Here is a 25,544-nt window from a genome sequence, read left to right as displayed (position 1 = left end):
CAAACAGCAGGAGGTGACAACATGGAGGTGGCTGACACCATAGAGAGGAGGAGGAAGCTGACACCACGGAGAATGGCAGGAAAGCGGGTGTGAAGGAAAAGGACTACAGCGGCATGCACTCTAAGAGTGCATGCTGAACAGTGAAACAAAGCCTGTAACCAAGATTTAAAGCACTTTAATTCGGATGGAAAATTGCGCAAAACAACGTGGTGCAATCCATTTCTACAGCAATGGAAAAGTGCGACAAAATCTATGAACAGAGGAGCAAACTAAAAGTGAACAAAAATGCTATCCCTAGACGCGATCCCTGCTCTCTAGCTTCATAGACAACAGCTCTAGCCCCTACACCACTAAGAATGCTGACCAGAAGCTACAGTAGCATAGCAAATAACACCCTGGAAACAAACTTGGCCATAGGGAAGCAAAATAGGTTCTGAGACTGCTTTCCTGTCAAGCTGCACTATGATGGACGACTGTGTAAAGATATCATAAATTAAAGCTATCACGTTTATGTCTTATTTAAAGAACATGTCGGGAGTGAGAAGTGTTTACTGGGTGCCTGACAGCAGCCGATGCACATGGCCAGGCTGTGTACATGTAGCCATGGTGGAGGGGGAGACCCTCTGTTTGCAGCGGAGCGTCTCCCTGCCCCTTCCCTACCACACAGGCACAGGCTGCCCAGATCGGTCTTAGCACCGCAAATCAACAAGTGCTGTGGGCTTGGTGAAAGTAGCACAAGGGATAAATGCATGCTGACACGAGGATATTAGATAAAAGGCATTGGACAAACCAAGAAAAAAACGCAGCCGGCAAGCATGCGTGAAATGCATGCAGCCAGGAGGGGTTTAGGTAAACAAGCGCAAGGCAAGCTGTGCAAGCAAAACATGCACCAAAAAAGTTCCACTTTAAAAGCAGATAAAAACAGTACTTGGGCCTCGGGACACTGATAAGAGCAAACACACAAGTTAGAACAGGAAATAGCAAGCTACAGCCAATAGAAACATACGAAAAATAAGTGGCAAGCACAGGAACCAATGAAAAGCATGGGGGCAGAATGTAAGCCCTTTTAAGAAAATAGATTTCACAAGCACAGCACAAGTGCTGTGCAGGCAAAACCTAACATGGTGAGTTGTAATAATTCCTCATGGAGCCTCATCTGGTGATACTAAGATGGCCAATCCGTCAAATAAAATGTTGACTTGACCCATGAGAGCTAACATGTCAAAAACATTTACAAGTGGCCGTTTTTCACCTACTTTTCTCTTATCCAACAGCACACCCCTGCATAACCACCTTGTAAGTCTCTTCGAAGCTGTTCACCTCAAGCCCTTTGGGGCATATTTACAAGAAAGTGGCACATCAGTGCTAATGCACCGATTTTCTTGCGTCGCCCTGCTCCACGTAAGAACACCATGGGTGCACTGTATTTACAATAAGGAGCACCATGGAGTATGTTAGGTCAATAGCGTCAACATTTTTGATGCTATTGTGGTGCTTTGCTACACTAGCATTAAAAATGTTGACGCTAGTGCAGCACAGTGCAAGGACGCCCATTGATTAAAACGGGTGCATCACACTAACTCCTGCTTTGAGCTGGTGTTAGAAATTATGCTAAAAAGGGTGCAGTGAAATCTTGTAGATTTCACTGCACCATTTTTGCGGACCTCCAAACGCCAGAACCCCCCTCCTTTCATACAGTTTGCCTGACACAGGCATAATGTGGCGCAAGAGGGTCGCAAAGTGGTGCAATGCATGCATTAGCTGTTCCACCTGTTGTACCTTGCATGCTGTATACACACTGACCTAGGTATTCAGTCTTACAACATTTATGACACAACATGTTTTTGGAATAACATGCCACTATGTTAGAGGTATGACCCATATTTCCACAACTGTAACACTACACATTTTCATATGAATCACTGTAGGGGGCTGGCCCAGTGTATGGTGGACACCTATGATGTTACACCAGGCAGTGTTACAGTGTCTAGGTAGCAGGGCTCTCTAGTGGTAGCTGTGTGGAGCAGGCAAGTCTTATCTAGGAGGAGTGTAAAGCACTTGCAATACCACAGTAGCCCCACAGTAACTTATCACACATGAAAGGAACCACACAATGCTGCAAAAATAAAGGTACTTTATTACAAGAGCACCAAACTAGATTACTATAGGCAAACACCCTTCTGGAGGGAAGTACACTCAAAATATACACAGGTAAGTATTAGAAAATAGAATAAAATAGCAAGGGCCCTATAGGGGGGCAAAACCATATACTAAAAAAGTGGAATGCCAGAATGGGTCCCCCCAAGAGAATATGGAGTAGGTTGCCGAGGGTTGGGAGAGAGTGGAATCCCAAGAGGTAAATATCTAGAAGACCCCCAGCTTAACATGGACCCCCAGCGACCAGGAGAGCAGAGGCAAGTTACCTGGTCATCCCATAGGCTAACAAGGGGACTCGTAAATGGAATATTGCAAAAGCAGGAACAGGCCAGTGGAACACAACGGTGGATTCAGGAAGAAGATGACCTGCAAAATAAGAGGACAGAGTCCAGTCCACACAGGAGTGTCCGGGGGGCAGGAGGCAATGCCTACCCTTCTGTGAGTGATGATCCAGGTCAACGGCAGTGGATGAATCCAGCTGCGGAGTCCAGGAGCTGCAGAGGAGTCTCTGAAGTCACCTAGGAGCTGTCCCTCGATGGTTGCCAGATTGCAGATGGGTCAGTGGTCAGGAGGACCACCAACAAGCCCAAGCAATTGCAACTGGAGCAGTTGGAGATTTGCAGAGCTGAAGAGGACCAGCAAGGTCCTGGGGACTCAACCCTTGGAGGGGGGTCTGGACTGACCCTCAGAAGACATGAGAGCCAGCAGAAGCAGTCAGAGCACCCACGAGCAACCCACTGGCAGCAGGCACAGTAAGTCGCACTGAGGCCCAGACAGCAAACCTGAAGAGGAGTCCTACGTTGCTGGAGCATCAGAGAGGAGACTGTACTTGCAGAGGTAGAGTGCTGGGGGCTGGGGCTACTTGGAGCCTGAAGATCCCTTGGAACAGGAGTCAAAAAGTATTGGTTGCTGCAACAGTCGCAATGCACAGGGGTTCTGTCTTGGAGGAAGAGACAAGTGCTCACTGTCTCCCAAGTTGGACAGAAGGCAGAGAGGACCCAGAGGACCCCTCAGCACCACCACCTGTTTTGGAGAATCTTTGCAGGTGCAGAGTACAGAAGATCCCAGCAGCCGGACGTTGTTGCCTTAGGTGCCTGCAGATGCAAGGGAGTGAATCCTTCACTTCAAGGGAGATTCCTTCTTGCTTCTTTGTTGCAGCTGAAGTCTTGCTGACCCCATAAGATGCACAGCTGTGGAAATGTTGCAATTTGCTGACAGAAGCTGCAAAAACAATGTTGCAAGGAGAGGTTGTCTTGTTCGATTCCTGTTAAGTCCAGCAGCGGTCCCGGTGGCCAGAAGCAGAAGAAGTCAATGCAGAGAAGTCCTGGTGAAGTCTTGCATGCCAAATATGAGGACCCACCCACAAGGAAATCCCTAAATAGCCCAAAAAGCGGCTTACAATGTGACCACCTATTAGAGGGGGGTCACTGACGTCAGCTTTCTACCCTGACCAGTCAGATGCTCCCAGGGGTCTCTGCACAAGATGGCAGAACCAGGTGGCCACCTGGAGGAGTTCTGGGCACCACCCCTGGGGTGGTGATGGACAGGGGAGTCACTCCCCTTTCATTTGTCCAGTTTCACACCAGAGCAGGGAGTGATGCAAACTGAATTATGTAAGAAGGGCACCCAATGTGGCCTTCAAAGCAAACCATTGGCATGGGGAAGCTATCCCTCCCCAGCCCCGTAGCATCAATTTCCAAAGGGAGAGGAGGTTGCACCCCTCTCCCACAGGAAATCCTTTCTTCTGCCTTCCCCTGCTTGAGTTGGTCAAGCAGCAGGAAGGGAGAATTATGTCTGAGGAGCTGCAGCAGTGTGGGCTGCTCCCAGACCCTAAAAGACAGGTAGAATAGTATTGGGGGGTCCTCTAAGCAGCCCCCAGATTGCATGGAATCATGCCACCAATACTGGAATCGGTATTGGGGTATGAAATTGACATGTTTGATACCAAACATGCCCAGGTTCGGACTTACCATTATGTAGCTGGACCACAAAATTTCCTGAACACCTTATGGCGCGATGGCTGAACAATGGCACTCCACAACAACTTCAGCTTTGAAGGTAAGTATGTCAGAATCAACAAACCACCATGTTAATACAGTAATAATTGTAATCAAATGGAAACATGCTCCGAAGAATTTCCTCAAATTAGCCACTTATAAGTAGTGTTGCATATCAATGTTTCCTGGCTTGCATCTTATACACACAGCTATGGTGCTTCTTTCTCACTACATAGTAGTCGAAATAACGCACAAATACAGAATCCATAGTACTGATTACCAGTAAAACATTAAGTTGAGTACATATTTACTATTCTTAACTTTACATTCACTTAACTTGACGATATATTGGTGATAAATATAGTGGTTGTGATAATACTTCAGGTTAAAAATGTGATCACGCTACACTGGTAGAACACTAGTTTTTTTGGTTAAATTAAGCAACACAGGCCTGAATCTGTTGGGTACTTTTACCTAGTCTACACGCACTAATGTATACTCACATTTCCTCAGATCTGTGTGTATCTTTCAATCTCTGTTTAATACTCCTCCAGCTCCTATTCAGGAATTTCAAGGTCAGCTGAGTGGGGCTCTCTACGGTCACGGTTAGGAAAGAAAAGTGTTACCCATTACAGATTGAAGACCCGTTATTCACTGTAAATATTTTCAGACATGTTTACACTTTCCTTGTATCCATACATGCTCAGATATCTGGTCTCACATAAATGATTTACTCATACCTGGCTTAGATATCTGACGTAACCCTTTACTCACTAAAGATGGATACTGTACTAGGACATGAAAATAGACAGTTATCCTTATTCAGCATAACTGTTGTATTTTCATGCTTTCTCAAAAGGAAGAAAGCATGAAAATACGTCTGCCATTACAAGGGTATTTATTGCTCTGCGTCTAGCCTTTGAAACCTGCTGAGCTGAAGCTTTTGTAACTCGTTGCTGTTCTCATTTGGGCTCTTTGGGCCAGATGTAGGAAGCCTTTTGCGCCTCGCAAATGGCGAAAAACGCAGTTTGCAAGGCCTTCCGCGATGCAGAATCACATTTTGCTAGTCAGTACCGACTCGCAAAATGTGATTCTGACTCGCAAATAGGAAGGGATGTTCCCTTCCTATTTGCGACCGCATCGCGATGTAGAGTTGCTTTGTGACCGCGAAAGTGGTCGCAAACCAACTCGCAATTACCATCCACTTAAAGTGGATGGTAACTCATTTGCAAAATGGAAGGGGTCCCCATGGGACCCCTTCCCCTTTGTGAATGCCCACAAAAATATTTTTTCAGAGCAGGCAGTGGTCCTATGGACCACTGCCTACTCTGAAGAAACCGAAACCAAATGGTTTCGGAATTTTTTCTTTTTGCAGCTCATTTTCCTTTAAGGAAAACGGGCTGCAAAGAGAAAAAAAACTGCTTTATTAAAAAAGCAGTCACGGACATGGTGGTCTGCTGTTTCCAGCAGGCCACCATCCCCGTGAGTGCCTAGACTCGCTATGGGGTCGACCCCATAGCGAGTCGCAGAAGGTGTCTGAGACACCTTTCTGCATCTCGGATTGCGAGTTGCAATTTGCGAGTCGCTTTGACTCGCAAATTGCAAGTCGCAATTTGATACGTACCTACATCTGGCCCTTATTTACTAACATTTCACGCAATGCAAGGAAGCACGCACAATTGCTGCATTGCTTCAAAGAGACAGAGCAGAAATACACCATCTCTAGTAAGATATCCTGCATTTCTGCTCTCTCCTAGCACTAGCGCGCTGTGTGCTGCCTAGCGCCAACTGAGTCACCCTTGCACCATGGTGCAAGAATGTTTGCATTACAGGCAGTATTGTTTTGTGTAGGAATGGATACCTTCCTGCTTGAAAAACAATCCTTAATAGCAATTTCCTCTTTCTATATATAGTAACAAGGAGAAATAAAGATATTTCTCCTTATTATGCCTGCTTCAGAAAGGTGCAGCCTTTTGGCGCAATCCAGATTTACTCACCTTAGTAAATCTGGGATTGTGTCAAAATCCATGCATGGATACACCCATGCTCCACCCATGTAATGGCTGTAATGGCTCCCCCACACAAAGTAATGCAAGGCAGCGCATAAGTTGCTTTGCATTACTTTGTATTTACCAAACCACGCAAAGTGACATTGTGTGGCTTAGTAAATGCCAACAAAGTCTTTGTGCCAGGACTGTGCCATAAAATTAAAACAACCATGACACAAAACCATAGTAAATCTGGGCGTTGGAGTCTTGGATGGATTGCTGTACTGGCATTATTGTGTGAGTGTCTAAAGTATTGAATTCATGGATTTTGACACTATGCATAATTCCTTTGTCTGCCTAACTAGTAAAAACTATCAGAGAAAAGACTGACACATTATTACCTGGATTGAATTATAGTAAATTGTGATATAACAACTTCCTACAAAACCTTTCTTGACGGGAGTTACCACACTCTGGACACCAAAATATCGAGCATTGTACTCTTTTATGTATGAGTATCTGATGTGCATGTATTTAATTAGAAACTGAGACCTCTCTTATTTATTTGCAGATTACCTAGTTGAACATTGGACAAAGGTTATACTAGTTGAAGAAAGAAAATTCTTAATAATGGTACAATTGTGATCAAATGTTACCTAGATTATTCCAAAAGAAACAGCAGTGATTCTAAATCGTAGCTTTTATTTTTTTAGGAGAAGAGGTAGTTGAAACCCTGAGTGGTCCAAGCAGAAGGCTGTAATTTCAGTGGGTGTTTCAGTAGCATAACAAAACATTTGGGGCCCCCTTGCAAGAAATGGAGAGCCACCCCAGCCCATAATGCCCAAACATTCTCAGTCGCCAACCAGTCCGTAGAAATACTTCACCGTTGCTGCCTCCATCCACATGACAAGAGCAGTAGTTTCCGTGATCCAGTCAGCAGCAAAGCAGCCTGTATAAGAGCTATTGGCTTTGCCAATTTGTTTAGCCACATTGTATACCAGCGTGGCTGCTGTTCAGCATGGCGAAAAGTTATTGATGTAGAGGAGTGTCATGGAGTGGCATAGAGTGAAGTGTAGTAGAGTGGGGTGTCATGGTGTGGCGTAGAGTGTTGTGGAGAGGCAGAGAGTGGAGTACAGTGGAATGTCATAGGCTGTTGTGGAGGGAGTAGAGTATAGTGGAGTAGAGTGGAAGGGCACAGTGTAGAATGCCATAGAGTGGAGTAGGGTGTCATGGAGTGGTGTAGAGTGGAGTAGAGTACCATAGAGTGGAGTAATGTGTTGTAAAGTAGAGTGGCAAAGTGTGTCATAGAGTGGAGTGGAGTGTCTCAGAGTGGAGTAAAGTGGCGTGGAGTGGCATAGAGGGAGTTGTGTACAGTGGAATAATGTGTCATGGCGTAGAGGGTAGTTGTAGGAAAGTACCCCCTTTTTGGCATGGTTACCCCCACTTTTTGCCTGCCATCAGTATGCTTAGACTGTTTTCATTGGGATCCTGCTAACCAGGACCCCAGTGATTGTGCTCTCTCCCTCTAAATTTGGTTGCTTAGGACTTTCCACACCCCACATTTGGCATACTGGTACCCCTTTATAACTCCCTAGTATATGGTACTTAGGTACCAAAGCATTGGGGCACCAGGGGTTCCCCTGGGCTGTAGCCTGTATTGTGCCATCCATGGGCGCCCATGCAAAATGAGTCTGCAGGCCTGCCACTGCAGCGTGATTGAAAAGGTGCCTGTACCCTTTCACCGCAGGTCAATGCACCAGGTCACTGGAAGTCACCCCTATGGTAGGCCCTCCAAGCCCAGAGGGCAGGGTGCAGGTCCCTGTGTGTGAGGGAACCCCTGCATGAGCAGAGGTGCCCCTATGAACTCTAATTCCATTGCACTGGATTTTGTAAATGCGGGAAGCCATTTTACTCCAGTCACATGTCCAGCTACATAATGGTCACTCGGAACCTGGGCATGTTTAGTATAAAACATGTCGGAAACATACCCCAATACTGTTGCCAGTATTGGTTGTATGATTCCATGCACTTTGGTAGCTCCTAAGAGGACCCCCAGGATTGCTCCTACCAATCTTCTGGGGCTTTCCGGGCAGCCCATGCTGCTGCCACCCCACACACAGGTTTCTGCCCTCATGCTGCTTTACTAGCTCAGGCAGGGAAGGCAGAACAAAGCCTGTAGGAGAGGGAGGTAACACCCTCTCCCTTGGAAATAGGTGTTGCGAGGCTTGAGAGGGGTATCCTTCCCAAGGCAGCAGTTTGCTTTGAAGGGCACATTTGGTGCCCTTGTTGCATAAATCAGTTTGCACCAGTCCAGGGACCCCCAGTCCCTGCTCTGTCACGGAACTGGACAAAGGAAAAGGGAGTGACCACTCCCCTGTCTATCACCACCCCAGGGTTGGTGCCCAGAGCTCCTCCAGGTGGCCACTTGATGCTGTAATCTTGAAAACAAGATTTGCAGAGGTCCCTGGGAGAATTTGAGTAGCCAGGTCAGAAAACAATGAATTGGGGGACATAGGGGTTCTGGGCAGCGGTATTCCAGAGGGGAAAAGTGACTCTTAATGATGCTCCCTAATGTTTCTGGATTATACACTGTCAGATGTACCTTGCAGCCCAATAGCTAAAGCCAGACCTTGTGGGCCATCTAAGGTTTTGCTGGCAGCTGAAGATAGTCCTTTGGCCTTGGCGGAGGCTGCATTCGGCTTCAAACCTGCAATCAACAGCTCCTCCCCTAGTGGGAGGTTTTGTGTGGCTGATATACCAGCATATTTCTGCCTGCCAGTCCTCAAGGAATAATCCTGTATCTGTGGAGACCCTACAAGGTTTTATAATTTCCGAGGCTATGACTGCGTTAAACAATGTTTTAGTCTTAATCCTTGCACCACTGGAGAAATTTCTTGGGGGGACTGAGCACCTTGAATCACATCTAACTATGATACTGCACGCCCTATTCCCAGGTGAACGAACAATTGGGTTTTATCACGCTCCACCTCCACAAACCCCTTGGTATGCTAGTCATAGCTGGTTTAATCCCTCAATCCTATAAGGAGTACTACACATATGCAAACTGCAGATTCCATTCTCGCTCAGACTGGGAGTATATTACAGATTAATACAAGCAGGGCTAACCCCCGTGGTGAAGGCACCTATGTCCATGGAGAGGGTGCTGGGCCCACTGCAACAGAAAGAGGTAGCCTTCTTGCAGATGAGCACAAGGCTAGTCCCAGCAAAATAAACGCAACCATTCAAACAAAAGAGCTACTAGTTAGCACAGTGGAAGGTAAAAGGAGAGCTCTGGGATCCTTGAATGAAGCCCCTGTTGATATTGGGGCAACCATGATCCAGGTTAATAAGAAGAAGGGAAGTACTAAAGAAAAGGGAAAGCGGGCTACACCATTTCCAGTTTACTCCTTTAAATGGTTATTCTCCAACAATAAGAACAGCATAGACAGTGGGCCAGCTCCAGCTGCCAGCTGCCAGCTGCAAGGATACACTAAGTAAGGAGAACATGGGCATCAGAAATTCAGCTGCCCCCCCCACCGGACAACACCTATTGGCTGGCTGCTAAGTGTAAGGGGGGAGCGGAACCCTCACGATCCACCCAGCTGTAGCAGAAGGTGAAGCTTGCCAAGAAAGCCCAGCAAAGGGAAGGAAGCCTAGGAATAAGAAGAAAAGCTCTACAAAGAAAAAAAAGAAGGGCAATAAGGAAGGGCTCAAGGAAGGTAGCTAAGACTGGCAGCTCCCTGCCTTGTCCCCACAAGACGGTGGCAGCCCAAATTAAACAAGCTAAACAGGAGGTATTATGCACTCCTGGAGAATTAAGGGTGCTCCCTGGATTGAACCCTGATGCTTCACGATCTATGGCGCGTTCACGGTTTAGATACAGAGACAGCCTGGATGCCTGTGACTCACAACGCAACAGAATTGATGGCTCCAGTGTGCCCCGCCAGGGAGACAATACAGCGGACAAAGCCTGGAATTCGTCGATCTCTCCCCTGACGTTGGTGCAGGAGGCTGGCCTGGCTTGTAGTAGGTACCAGTGGTACTTACACTTTATACCAGGTAAAGTTATCCCTTATTAGTAGAGTGTAGTAGTGTTCTAGCAGCTTAGGCTGATAGAGGTAGCTATAGCAGAGCAGCCAAGGCTGAACTAGGAGGCATGCAAATCTCCTGCAATACCACTATATCATATAGCTACTATGGGGGTCATTACGACCCTGGTGGTAAGTCCGCAAACAGGCCGGCGGAAAAAAATTGAATTATGACTGCGGCGGATACCGCCGCGGTCATCCGCCACTTCACCATTCCGACCGCCATGGCGGTGAAGACCGATGGGCTGGAGATTGCGGTCTCCAGCAAGGCGGTCGTCACTAGACCGCCGACGGTATCAGGACCCTGCATACCGCCATGGATCTCGGGTGGTTAGGAACCGCCATGAGATCCATGGCGGTAGGCACTATCAGTGCCAGGGAATTCCTTCCCTGGCACTGATAGGATTCTCCCCCACCTCCCCTACCCCCCAGGAATCCTCGATCCCCACACCCCCACCCCCTGCCACCTCCCAAAGGTGGCACAACCCCCCTCCCCACCCAACCCCGAACATGCACATATACACACCCCTACACGCACACACCCCCAACATGCACATATACACACCCCTACACGCACACATACACCCCGACAACACATACCCGCACACATACAAACAGACATGCACACCGACCGACCCGCACACATTTCCCATATACACAGCACCCCCCCCCTGCACGCATACACTCACTCACTCACCCCCTCTACACTCTCACACGCACACCCCCATGCACGCACACAACACACAACATCCCCCACCCCTTCCCTAACGGACAATCAACTTACCTTGTCCGTTGATCCTCCGGGAGGAGACGGGATCCATGGGGGCAGCTCTGCCACCAGAACACCATCACCAGAACACCGCCACACTGAATCATGGGACGTGATTCAGTGGGCGGTGTTCTGTTGACGTGGCGGTGGAGGTTGAGCTCCACTTTCCCGCCATCTGCCAGTATGGCTGCTGGCGGCTTTCCGTATGGAAAAGGATGGCGTCCTGCCAGCGGTCATAATACGCGGCGCGGAAGACCGCCACCACTGGTACCTCGGCGGTCTTGCGAAAAGACCGCTGAGGTCGTAATGACCCCTTATATCATAAGAAAGACAATACTCATAGTTACTAAAAATAAAGGTACTTTATTTTAGTGACAATGTGCCAAAAATATCTCAGTGGATATACTCCCTTAGGAGGTAAGTAACATACACAAAATATACACACAAACCAAATTCAGGTAAGTAACACAGTCAGAAAGTAGTGCAAACACTGTAAAACACAATAGAATGCAATAGGCCTAGGGGGAACATAAACCATATACTAAGTAAGTGGAATACGAACCACGAATGCACCCCTAGGCAAGTGTAGTGTGTAGAGGGTTGCTGGGAGTGTAAGAAAACACCAAGGGTGTAAAGTACTACTATTTCCCCCAAAACACACTAAAGTCGTGATAAAGGATTTTGCAAGGACCACAACAGACTGCAAAGCACTGAAGAAGGATTCCTGGACCTGAAGACCTGTAAAGGAAGGGCACCAAGTCCAAGAGTCGCTAAAGTGTCCAGGTGGGGCAGGAGCCCAATAAACCCCGGATGAAAGTGCAAAATGACTGCCTCCGGTTGGAAGAAGATGCTGGTTTTGCACCAATGAAAGGCAGTAGGAGGTTCTGCTTTGTGCAGAAAATGTCCCATGGCGTCCTGGTGGATGCAGAGTGGTTTCCTCAGCAAAATACTGTAAAACAAGCCTTGCTACCTGCAAGAGTCGCGGATGAAGAAAAACGGTCCAGGAAGGACCAGGATGTCGCCACTCAGGAGGGGAGGCAGAAGGGGCCCTCAGCAACGTAGAGAGCCCACTGGAAGGAGGGAAGCACCCACAGGAGTCCTTGAACACGGGTTCAAGAGACTGAACATGGCAATCATCTCAACATTTCAAGGAGAGGTCCCACGACACCGGAGGTCAACTCAGGGAGCTGAGCATCGCAGGACGGAGTGCTGGGGACCTTGGCTCGGCTGTGCATGCAGGATTTCTTGGAGATGTGCACAGAAGCCCTTGTAGCTGCAGATCACGCGGTGCACAGGATTACTGTCTGGGGAGGGAAGGCAAGGACTTACCTCCTCCAAATTCGGACAGTTGGACCACTAGACAGTCGTGTTCCAGGGGCCACGCTCTTCAGGGTGAGAGGGGACCCAGAGTGCCAGTGAGGCTGTAGTTTGGTGCCTGCTGAAGCAGGGGGAAGACTTAGTCAATCCACAGGAGATTTCTTCGTGGCTTCGAGTGCAGGGTGAAGGGAGGCAACCCCCATAGCATGCACCACCAGGAAACAGTCAAGAAAGCCAGCAGGATTAGGCACTACAATGTCGCTGGTAGTCTTCTTGCTACTTTGTTGCAGTTTTGCAGGCATCCTGGAGCAGTCAGCAGTCGATCCTTGGCAGAAGTCGAAGAGAGAAGTGCAGAGGAGTCCTGGTGGATTCTTACAAGTGGTAATCTGAAGAGAAGCCCACAGGAGAGACCCTAAATAGCCCTGAGAGGAGGATTGGCTACCTACCCAGGTATGCACCTATCAGGAGGGGTCTCTGACATCAACTGTTGGCACTGACCACTCAGAGGCCTCCAGAGTGTCCCCACACCTCTGAAAACAAGATGCTAGAGGTCTGAGACACACTGGAGGAGCTCTAGGCACCACGCCTGGCGTGGTGATGGACAGGGGAGAGGACACTTCCCTTTCCTTTGTCCAGTTTCACACCAGAGCAGGGACTGGGGTTCCCTAAACTGGTGTAGACTGGATTATGCAGGAGGGCGCCATCTGTGCCCTTCAAAGCATTTCCAGAAGCTGGGGGAGGCTACCCCTCCCCAGCCTGTAACACCTAGTTCCAAAGGGTGAGGGTGTAACACCCTGCTCTCAAAGGAATTGCTTTGTTCTGCATTCCTGGGACTGGGCTGCCTAGACCCCGGGACGGCAGAACCATGTCTGTGAAGTGGCAGCAGCTGTGGCTGCAGTGCAAGCCTCAGAGAGTTGGTTTGGCAGTACTGGGGATCCATAGTGGAGCCCCCAGGATGCATGGAATTGGCTCTCCAATACCAGATTTGGAATGGGGGACAATTCCATGATCTTAGACATGTTACATGGCCATTTTCGGAGTTACCATTGTGAAGCTACATAAAGGTATTGACCTATATGTAGTGCACACGTGTTATGGTGTCCCCCCACTCACAAAGTCCGGGGAAATGGCCCTGAACTATGTGGGGGAACCTTTGCTAGTGCAAGGGTGCCCTCACACTTAGTAACTTTGCACCTAACCTTCAGCAAGTGAAGGTTAGACATACAGGTGACTTATAAGTTACTTAAGTGCACTGAAAATGGCTGTGAAATAACATGTGCATTATTTCACGCAGGCTGCAATGGCAGTCCTGTGTAAGGGTTTGTCTGAGCTCCCTCTGGGTGGCAAAAGAATTGCTGCAGCCCATATGGATCTCCTGGAACCCCAATGCCCTGGATACCTAGGTACCATATACTACGGGCTTATAAGGGGGGTCCAGTATGCCAATTAGAATTGGTAAATGTAGTCACTAGCCTATAGTGACAAGTTTAAAGGCAGAGTGAGCATGAGCACTGAGGTTCTGATTAGCAGAGCCTCAGTGACACAGTTAGGCACTACACAGGCATACACATTTAGGCCACAAACAATGAGCACTGGGCTCCTGGCTAGCAGGATCCCAGTGAGACAGGCAAAAACATACTGACATACATGTAAAATTGGGGGTAACATGCCAAGAAAGATGGTACTTTCCTACAGTTGGTTTAAGCCAACCCCTAAATAGATCTAGATTACTAAGCCTTTTCTCTGCTGTACCTGAACTGAGTGCTCTCTCTTCCAGGGATGTGAAATTAGTCAAGCTGGGCACTAAGCAACACCAGCTTGATTATGGCAGGAGGTGCACTCATTCTACCAATCCCCAAGGCGATCTTGCTCTCTCCTGCCCCTCAGCTCTGGTTGAATTCACCCTACTATGTATAGCTAGATTAATCCTCAATCATGCTGATTGTTTCCATATAATGGGGGTCAACGTGCTGCCCTGTCCTACCTCCAATCAGGAGATAATTAACAGAGATGAGAGGTGTGGGAGCGGTGCAGATACGTTAAGGGAAGGCAGTCGTACTATGCACAGTCTGGCACAATGGCGAAATAAGAAGAGTTCTATAGCCGAGGGCAGTAGAGTGCGAGAATAACTGACCATCACCACCTACAAATACAGTGGACAAATCTGAATCCCCAGCCGTGATGTGATTTAAAAAAGGGCCCAACTGTGAGAACTGGTCATGGGTAGCGGATGTACTTGCTGATGATACAGGAGCATCCCCTAGAATAAGAACTGACTGATTAGTAAAGGAACCTTCTCTCTATCCAGCCATTCCTCCTGTACGCTCCCCCTCCCATATCTTTGCTGGCAATAACTTGGAGGGGGGTTGTTTGCGAATACTGTCCTGGAACATAGCAAGCTTGGCTAGCAAACTGGAAGACAAAGGGGGTAATTATGACCCCGGCGGTCGGTGCTTTAGTGGAGGTATTACTGCCAACAGGCTGGCGGTACCTACCTCCACTATTATGACATTGGCGGTTTGGCCAAAACCAAACCGTCAAGTCAACACACTGACCACCACGGTGGTAATGACCACCGGGCTGGAGACTTCAGTCTCCAGCCCGGCGGCCGTCACTAGGCTGCCCATGGTGTTTTGACCCCGCCCACTGCCATGGTTTCCATGGTTTCTATACCGCCACAGAAACAATGGCAGTAGGCACTATCAGTGCCAGGGAATTCCTTCCATGGCACGATAGGGGTCTCCCCCACCCCTCCCACCCTCTCCAGAGTCCTCCCCCATCCTCCCCTCCACACTCCTGACCCCCCCACATATATAAACACATACACACACACCCATACACACACGCATACACACAATCTCCCACGCATGCATACATTCATACACACTCACAGAAACACTCACAAGCATACATCCAGGCACACACGCAAGCACACAACACAACATGCACGTACACACACACCCACTCATGCACACACACATATTACACACACATGCACGCATTCACACACAGTCACACACACCACCACACATGCACACAACACCCCCCAGCACCCTCTCCTGTCGTAGAACCCGACTACCTGCTTGCAGGGGGTCCTGCGGAAGGAGATGGGACGCGGCACTGCTGCCAGCAGCAGCGGCCGTCAGAAAAACACCGTCAGGCGGTATCATGGAACATGATCCGGTAGGTGGTGTTTTGCTGGCGTGGCACTGCTGCTGGCAGCAGCACCACCTTACCGCCATCCACCGCCATGACCGTCGCCGGAATTCCGCCAGCTTTCTGGCGGAATTCCAGCTAAGGTCATAATGGCATGGGCGGTCGGTAGCCACGGCAACGGTATGATGGCGGCCGTCGTCGTGGCGGTAGGCGCCATTTGCCGCCAAGGTCCTAATGAGGGCCAATGACTGGACACAATATGTCAGTTTGCATGATATTTGTTGTTTCCAAGAAACATGGGCTGTTGAAGGATTATGCATTAATGGGTTCTTGGGCTTTGATGTGCTGGCCGCCTGGGCAGGGAAGGGTCGCCCTTCGGAGGGCATCTCAATATGGGTGTCATGCAAGCTAGAGTGTAAAGTAGAGCAAGTTGATATACCACTTCTGATGGCTTCTACCAACATCCAGCATGTGAGACATAGGTCAGGAAATGATAAAGGGGTGGTAATTGATATCTTGAACATATACATTCTGCCAGGGTGGCCTTCGGGTGTTCAGGCACTCTGGAAAGAGTGCTCCATATATATCCAAAAGATCAGAAGAAGCACAGTAGATGGTAAAACTACACAGGACTGTGAAGGAGACAGGAGTGTGATGCTGGTTTAACTCATCCGTTTGTGACACTATTAACAGCCATGAAATCTTGCTGGAAGATCATAGTATGGGGATCCCTGAGAGAGCTATGAGTTGCTTTAAGTCTACAGAAACAGCTGAGGCCTTTACTGATCTTTCATTGAATAATGGTCTCCGCTTTGTTAATGGGTGTTCAAAGTCAGATGGTGCTGCACATGCAACTTTCAATAATGGTAAATCCTCCTCGATCATTAATTATGCGATTGTCAATGTAGAAGCATGGCCATCTACTTTAGCTATTGCAGTGGTTAGCAGAGTCGAAAGTGATCACAATCCACTTGTCCTCACTATGAGGACAGACGCTCTGGGGCTAGGGATTACAACAGGACGGGCCCCGGGGCTGCACAAGAGAGAGATTGTTCTGTCCAACTGCAGAAGAAGAATACAATGGGATGGTGAGAAGGATCGACAGGGGCATCCGCCGCTAGAACCCATAATAGCCAACTATGGACAATCTATCATAGACGCCCCGGCTAATGACAGCCCTCTGATACTGGCTGCTTATGACCTAATGACAAGGGAGCTGGGGGGCCTGTGGTCTAAACCAGCATGGATTAAATCAGATGGTATTATTAGAAAAGGGCAGTTAGGATATGAAGGATGGTTTGACAAGAAGTGTGCAAACACAAAAAGAGAAGTCTCGCTTACCTTAACACAGCGCCATGTTAGCTTAATTAATTAAATGAAATTTAAAGAATATAGAAGAGACTATAAGTGCCTGCCAGCAACTAAGAAATGGCTGTACCAGAATGCAATGTGAGCTGAACTCAGAGCAACCATAGCTGACCATAACACCAATAAATTCTGGGAACTAGTAGCTAGAGTGTGGAAGGGGACAGCAAACATTGTAGAAACCCATATAGACCCACCTGCCTGGGTTCACCACCTCAGTACATTATATAGTACTCATGTGGCTGATCCCTTGACCCCTAGACAGAGGCAAGGTGCCATTTTTACCACAACTAGTGAAATAGGAGTTTTAACCCTAGAAGTGATCAGAGCATTGGGAGCAATGAAGAATAAGGCCCCGGGCCCAGGTCTGGTTCTGGTGGATCTTTATCATGAGCACCCTATTACTGGGCTAAAATACTTACCAAGATGTTCAATGCTGCCCTTGAGGGTAATGCAGTTCTGTAGTCCTGGTGCTCTGCTATTATTGTTCCGATTTATAAGAAGGGCGATCAAGGCTATTCTGCTAATTATCGGCCGATCTCCCTACTAGATAGAGCCGGGAAGGTTCTAGGAAAAGTCCTTATTAACCGCCTACAGGGGTGGGCTGATGCCCAGAGCATGATAACAGAAGCACAAGCTGGCTTCTGGCCTCAGAGGAAACTATTGACCAGATCATCCGACTGTATTTGATTTCATATAAATTTACGTAGTCAGGAGGTCCTCTGTATTTCGTCTTTATAGATCTGACAGCCGCTTTTGATTCAGTGGATAGGGGCAAATTGTGGAGTTCATTGATGGACCTAGGGGTCGATGCCCCCCTAGTGAAAGCCATAGCAGTAGTGCACATGGATAATACAGCCAAACTGAGATATGGAATGGGCGGGGAGTGCGCAGACCCTTTTCGGGTACAAATGGGTGTTCGGCAAGGCTGTGTCCTGGCCCCCCTACTCTTCAGCCTTTTCTTGAACGAAGTGGTTGACTATCTTTTAGTGGATCAGCTAGAGATCCCTGTTGTTGCTGGTAGGAGGGTTCCAATATTACTCTTTGCGGATAATGCAGTACTTATGGCATGCACTGAGAATGTGGCCCATAGGCTACTCGCCAGTTTTGTTAAATACTGTGAGGAAACATCATTAATTATCAATTGAATGAAGACCATGAGGATGACCCTGCAACCCTCCCCCAGTCTCTGGCGGAAACTAACCGTAAACCACATAGCAATTGAGGCTACTAGGCACTTTGATTACCTAGGTGTGTGTTTTTCAGACAACTTGAGCTGGGACCGCCAGGTTCGGAAGGAAGCCAGAGTCCTTAACACCTTTGCTGCCAGGTCTTTCCCCCTCTTGTGCCGAGCCTTTTTTTGGCTATTTGGGGCAGTTTGCACTTAGGCCCTAATAACTTTTTGTCCACATAAGGTACCCACACCAAATTTGCATCCTTTTTTTTCAACATCTTAGGGATTCTAGAGGTACCCAGAGTTTGTGGGTTCCCCTGAAGGAGACTAAGGAATGAGCCAAAATACAGCAAAATGTTTGTTTTGAAAAAATAAAACGGAAAAAAGGGCTGCAGAAAAAGGCTTGTGTTTTTTTCCCTGAAAATGGCATCAACAAAGGGTTTGCAGTGCTAAAATCACCATCTTCCCAGCTTTCAGGAACAGGCAGATTTGAATCAGAAAACCACATTTTTTAACACAATTTTGGCATTTTACTGGGACATAACCCATTTTTACTATTTTTTATGCTTTTAGCCTTCTTCCAGTTAGTGACAGAAATGGGTATGAAACCAATGGTAGATCCTGGAAAGCTAAACATTTCTGAAAAGTAGACAACATTCTGAATTCAGCAAGGGATCATTTGTGTAGATCCTAGAAGGTTTTCCTACAGAAATAATCAGCTAAAATAAAATACAAAATAATGAAATTGAGGTGAAAAAAACAGCCGTTTCTCTCCACGTTTTACTATGTAACTTTTTCCTGCTTCGTCATATTTTTGAAAGCAATATACCGTTACGTCTGATGGACTCTTCTGGTTGCGGGGATATATAGTGCTTGTCAGTTCATCAAGAACCCTAGGTACCCAGTGCCACTAAATGAGCTGCACCTTGCAATGGGTTTTCATTCTACACTGGGTATACAGCAATTAATTTGCAGAAATATAAAGAATGAAAAATAGGTATCAAGGAAACCTTTGTATTTCCACAATGGGCACAAGATAAGGTTATGAGAAGCAGTGGTTATTTGCACATCTTTGAAATCCGGGATCCCCATACTAGCATGTGAGTTATAGTGCATTTCTCAAATAGATGTCTTTTTTACACTGTCTTACATTTGGAAGGCAAAAATGTAGAGAAAAAAAAGGGGCAATAACACTTGTTCTTCTATTCCGTGTTGTCCCAAGTCTCCCGATGAAAATGGTACCTCACTTGCACGGGTAGGCCTGATGCCCGTGACAGGAAACGCAACATGGACATATCACATTTTTACATTTAAATCTGACGTGTTTTTTGCAAAGTGCCTAGCTGTGGATTTTGGCCTCTAGCTCACCCAGCACCTAGGGATTTTTTTAAAACTAGACACCTAAAGGAATCCAAGATGGGGTGACCTGTGGGGCTCTCACCAGGTTCTGTTACCCAGAATCTTTTGCAAACCTCAAAATTTGGCCAAAAACCACTTTTCCCTCACATTTTGGTGACACAAAGTTCTGGAATATGAGAGGAGCCACAAATTTCCTTCCACCCAGCGTTCCTCCAAGTCTCCTGATAAAAATGGTACTTCACTTGTGTAGGTATGCCTAGTGCCCACAACAGGAAATGCCCCAAAACACAACGTGGACACATCACATTTTCCCTAAAAAACAGAGCCGTTTTTTGCAAAGTGCCTAGCTGTGGATTTTGGCCTCTAGCTCAGCCGGCACCTAGGGAAACCTACCAAACCTGTGCATTTCTGAAAACTAGATATCTAGGGGAATCCAAGATCAGGTGACTTGTGTGGCTCTCACCAGGTTGTGTTACCCAGAATCCTATGCAAACCTCAAATTTTGGCCAAAAAAACACTTTTTCCTCACATTCCGGTGACAGAAAGTTCTTGAGTCTGAGAGGAGCCACAAATTTCCTTACACCCAGGGTTCCCCCAAGTCTCCTGATAAAAACAGTACCTCACTTGTGTGGGTAGGCCTAGTGCCCGCGACAGGAAATTCCCCAAAACACAACGTGGACACATCACATTTTCCCAAAGAAAACAGAGCTGTTTTTTGCAAAGTGACTAGCTGTGGATTTTGGCCGTTAGCTCAGTCGGCACCTAAGGAAACCTACCAAACCTGTTTATTTTGTAAAACTATACACCTAGGGGAATCCAAGATGGGGTGACTTGTGGGGCTCTCTCGCCAGGTTCTGTTACCCAGAATCCTTTGCAAACCTCAAAAGTTGGCAAAAAAACACTTTTCTTCACATTTCGGTGACAGAAAGTTCTGGAATCTGAGAGGAGCCACACATTTCTTTCCACCCAGCATTCCCCAAAGTCTCCCGATAAAAATGGTACCTCACTTGCGTGGGTAGACTTAGTGCCCGCGAAAGGAAACGCAAAAGGAAATGCCCCAAAACACTATGTGGACACATCAAAGTTATCAAATACAAAACTACCTGTTTTTGCTGGGGGCACCTGCGTTTTTGGTCCTGAGCTCAACAGCCATATAGGGAAACCTACCAAAGCCAAACATTTCTGAAAACTAGACACCCGAGGGAGTCCAAGGAGGTGTGACGTGAATGGATCCCCAAGAGAAAACTTACCTAGAATCCTCAGCAAACCTCAAATTTTGCTAAAAAATCAAATTTTCCCACATTTCTGTCTGGGATCACTGCACCAGCACAAATTTCCTACCACCCAACGTTCCGCTCAGTCTCCCAGTAAAAGTGATGCCCCACTCTGTAGGTGGGCCAAGTGCCTGTGACAGGGAAGAGCCAAAAACATGTAGAAAATGAGGGGGAACCAAAGTGGGTCCAAAAGGGCAGTTTGAAAAAAATATGTTTTTAGGCTGAAAAGTGGGGCAGAAATGTTATCGGTATATATGTGACAATGCTGGGTGGTAGAAATGTTGTGGATTCCTGCAGATTCCGGAAGGTTCCATCAAAAAAAGTGGGAAAAATGTTTGATTTCCAGAAAAGGTGGAAGTTTGCAGAGCATTGTGGGTAAGAAAGTGGTGCGGGGTACATGTGAAGCACACCACCCTGGACTCACCCAAATGTTTAGTTTTCAGATGTGTCTAGGTCTTTTCTACATGGCAGCGACCCAAAGTCCAAAAAGTGCAGCCCTCACCATTCCAAGTGGGATGATTTTGAGAGTTAGGCAAGCTCTCATTGCCCAAATGTAACCAAAACCCAAAATAATCAAATGCTTGCTGTGGGATAAGATGTTTTAGTGTACGGGGGGAGAGCTGAGAGACTGTTAGCCCCTTCATTTGGGATGGAGGCATAACCATGCCCGTACTGGTTGGTAGCCATCACCCCAGTATTTTTATTTTTTTAAATTCCCTGGCATTTATTAGGCTTTCTCCCCCCCCCCCGGGAGTGTATCGGGGGTAATTGCCCCATCTGCCCACTGGTGGGTAGAACAACTTTGTCCCTATTTATTTAGGATGGGGGTATGGGGAAGCAAAAACCCTTCCAGTCCTGCTCTGGGTGGTTGGTGGGAGCCCACAGAGGGATGGCTAGCACTCCCTCCTAGCTCTGGTGCCGGGACGTAGTGGTTACGTCGTCGACACAGGAGCAGTGTGCCATGGGACGTAACCATTATGTCTGCTGCACAGAACCGGTTAAGCAATCGGCAGGGGCAATATTAAAGTTTAAGCACAAAGTTGGAGTGAGAAATATTAGCTTAATTCTGGAAATAAATGGCCGGAAAGCAGTGGGTGCAGCACTCTGTGGAGCAAAATTCTGGGGATACGCTGATATTAGCATGCTACAGATAGCCGGAAATAACTTTTTGAGATCTCTACTGGGGCTAGGGCCAAGTACTCCACTGAAGGCCCTCTTTGCAGAGCTAAATTTGTTGCCAATATCAGAGTTAGCAGCTTTAAGGCCAATACTATATTGGGTGAGGTTAGTTTGCAATCCTAGGGCAGCAGTGTTCTTAGAAATCCTTGAAGAGGTCACTGCGAGTGGTGGACCAGGAAGGCATTCTTGGGGAACTCATGTCAAAGGCACCCTAGGTAACCTCAGGTTAGAGGCTCTCTGGGAGGATCCGGGTGGAATGAATCAAGAAACTGCAGGTAAGGTAAAAAAGCTATATAGGGAATTTAACAAGAGGAGGATGTGCCAGGAACTTAGGCCTGATTTCATCACAAATTATTACGTTATCAATGTGTCTGAGCCTCCAGATTACTAGGATCTGCTGTATCCTGATTTGAAGCGGGCTCTTTACATTAAATATAGACTGGGTGTGTTGCCCGTAAGAGGTTACTTGGTACGCACGCGTAGGCTAGTGGCAGGACTCAAGTACTGTGACTGCTCTCCTGGGGAGGTAGACAATGTGGACCATTTTGGACATGTCTGGATGAAGCTGTCCCCTGTTTTCAAGTTTTTAAGCTTTTAAGGAATGAATAATGATTTTTTGTAATCAAGGTTAATTGCTGTATGTATGCATTGTTTTAAAAAAAACATTTTGTAAGGCTTGAAGCTGAAACAATTAAATCAATAAATTCAATTGGATTGTCATTAAAAGTGACAATTATTTTACCAGTTGTGGCAATACCTCTGTAGAAGATGTACAAGGATCTCAATTATTATAGATCACTAATGCAATTTAGCAATGGTTAAACATTCTGATACTTCAGGCACATGTGCCAGGCAGCAACAATAAACTGAGCCTCTTCAAACACTACAAGCATATTTGGGACGATTTGCAAAATATACGTGTCGTGACTGTATCCGATATTGAATGCATAGGCAGGGCAAAAAAAAGTGCACTCTGTTTTGTTTCTCGTCAGTTATATAAAAGTTGAAAATTCTAGTAGTAGAATATTCACCTCTCTATGTGTTAATACAGTGTTCTAATGCTAAAATTCTAAAACATAATTTCAGGAAATCACTTTTGAAATGGGACACCAACCCCAGATAAGACTTCATGCCACTTTTCTAGTTAAGCACCAAACATTGGGCTGCTAATGATCTTTTCAAAGTTGCTGCTTAATAATCTTCTTTAATGTGTGGTGTCACTGACTTGTGAATCATGGGGATATCTAAACAACACACCATCTTGGACTCAAGTTGTCAATACCTTATTACTATGAGTAACCCACGGCAGCGGCTTGCTTCTGACAGCACAAGAAAAATTAGATACTGAGAAACTCAAATCCCAACAAAAAACAGATTGGATCTCAGGGTAATTTTTTTCTTTAACCCCATAATAGGCAAACTCAGTGTACAATTGTGCTGAGGGAGCTCCACTAAACATACTAAATAACTACTGGGGGAATGTATGATCAACATCCTGCTACTGACAGAGTGTTAGTGTAATAAACCTTCACTGAGAGAATGATCACAAATTCCACCAAGGCTAGCTTAGAAACAATTTGCAGTTATTATTAATAGGTTGGGGTAGTGCTAATTCTCTCTTTTACGTTTGATTTTTCCATCTCATATACTTATGGAGGCATATGCCCAAAATCATCAAAATCGTGTACTATTTCCATATGAAACATTACCATCATTTTAGATAGCATTGAGGATTATTCTGTGTCTTTTGGTGATTACTCAACCATGTTACATCTGAATGTTTGCTTTTCAACTCACATTGATCTCCATAGATTATGGGGGATTCAGGAGCTTAAAGAGGGGTGTGAACTGCCAAGCCCCCACAAACCCCCTTTACCAGGTAAATGGAGTGCATGTCACAGAGAAGCGTCAGCGGCAGCTAGTAAAAACAAACGCTGCATCAGGTAAATGGGAGGGGCTAACAGTTCAACATAACGAAGCAACAAAACTGACAGAGAACCCTACCCTTTATGATCACACCGGGCCCATCTATTTTTGCATGTGTCTCTTCAAGGCAGAGACAGCAGGCAGCAGGGCAGCATTGTCTGGGAGTTGTGCTCAGGCGGCGGGGAGGCAGGCGTCGTAAGGCAGCCTTGAAGGTTGTTAGGCCAAAAGGGGTCCAGGGCCCCAGGCAGCTCAGGGCCCCGGAGGAACTGCCAGGTGAGGAGTTGCTGCTGAGAGTGCATAGCGAGTTGAGGGACACTGTGGACAAGTTTCAGGATGGGGAGGTTGAGGAGTCTTTAAGTTTGTCAGAGGGATTAGGTGAGGGACAGGTTCAGGAAGGGCCCTCTGGTTGGGAGTGGAGTGAGGATGAGGAAGGGAATGGGTGGGTGGTGGAAGAGGATGGGATCACTTTATGGGTGCTCCCTCCCCGGCGCACCTACATCCGGGTGGGGTACAGAGAGGTATCAGAGGACGGGGGGAGCTGCCCAGGTGTGGGAGGAGGGGGAGAGGAGGACTTTGAGGAAGAAAGGGGTAGGGGGTTAGGAGATTTGGAGGGTACTAGTGAGTTTGGGGGCAATGTGAACGTAGGTTTCACCTGCACTCCGGGCTTTTCATGGCAGGATGGTGAGTGGTTGCATCGGGACCTGGGCGGGTCGAGGACCCCAGGACGAAGTGATGGCGGGACCCAGTGCGGCCAGCCGGATGACGAGGAGAGAGGTATCTGCGGGTGCGTCCACGGCTATCGTGGTTCCCGCAGGGAGGCATGGCGGAGTGGGTCTTGCGCCCCCCGTCGCAGCTTTCCGGCGGGAGCAACAACCTAGTGTGGCATTTCCAGGATCTGCGCATGGTGCAGCAGGTGAGATACAGGTACAGGCAAGGGTTTCGGGGGGTGCCCTGCCTGGTGATTTGGTTGAGACGATGGATGAATTAGACTATGACGAGGACAGTATGGAAGAAGGGGAGCTGAGAGAGGACTTGGAGGATGACTGGTGGAGCACCGGGGGGGGGTGTCTAACCCTGTAATTAAGTCGTTTCAGACTCCTGCGCAGGACGGTGGACAACAGGGACAGATAAGGAGGAGGACCCCAGAGCGGCCCCCTGTTTTGAAAGCAGGCAAGAAGCGCAGTGCGGTGCGCAATGGGGCAATCTCTGTGGCGGTGGAGGCGAAGGTAGGCGCCACACAGGACCAGCTATATAAAGGGGTTTACATCACGGATGTAGGGGTTGGGCCTGAACAGGGGGAGGGGGTATGGAATGTACGAGATTGAAGCAAGACAAGGCTGCATCTCAGGAGTGTGGAGAGATGAAAGGGGGGAAGGCGGCGGACTCCGGGACAGAAAAGACAACTTCAGGGCAAGACAAAGCCCAAAAATTGCCATATATGGGCTCAGCTAAACCACTGGGGGCCCATTTAATGTTGGCCACTAAAGAAAAAATATGGAAAGGGGAATATGTGGAGATGCTCAAATTGTTGCATCGCGAAATCAGGGCAAAAGAGGGATCAAAGGAGGAGGAGTACGAGCTCGCTAAACGCCCGACGGTGCCGGTCAATATAGAAAATTGGACGGCTGCATTTTTTATTTATGCCAGCGTATATTGCGAGCGCTTTCTTGAAAGGGCAGTGGCGCTTTTTAAATATATGGATGTAATTAGGAAGGCTTATCTGAATTATGGGGGTTACGCCTGGGTCCGATATGACGAAGAGTTCAGGGCGAGAATGGCAGCGGATGAGGAGGTC

The sequence above is a fragment of the Pleurodeles waltl genome, chromosome 4_2 (genome assembly GCF_031143425.1).
Source record: "Pleurodeles waltl isolate 20211129_DDA chromosome 4_2, aPleWal1.hap1.20221129, whole genome shotgun sequence".
NCBI lineage: Eukaryota > Metazoa > Chordata > Amphibia > Caudata > Salamandridae > Pleurodeles > Pleurodeles waltl.
The sequence above is the reverse complement of the archived record's forward strand: the minus strand, read 5'-3'. Positions refer to the sequence as shown.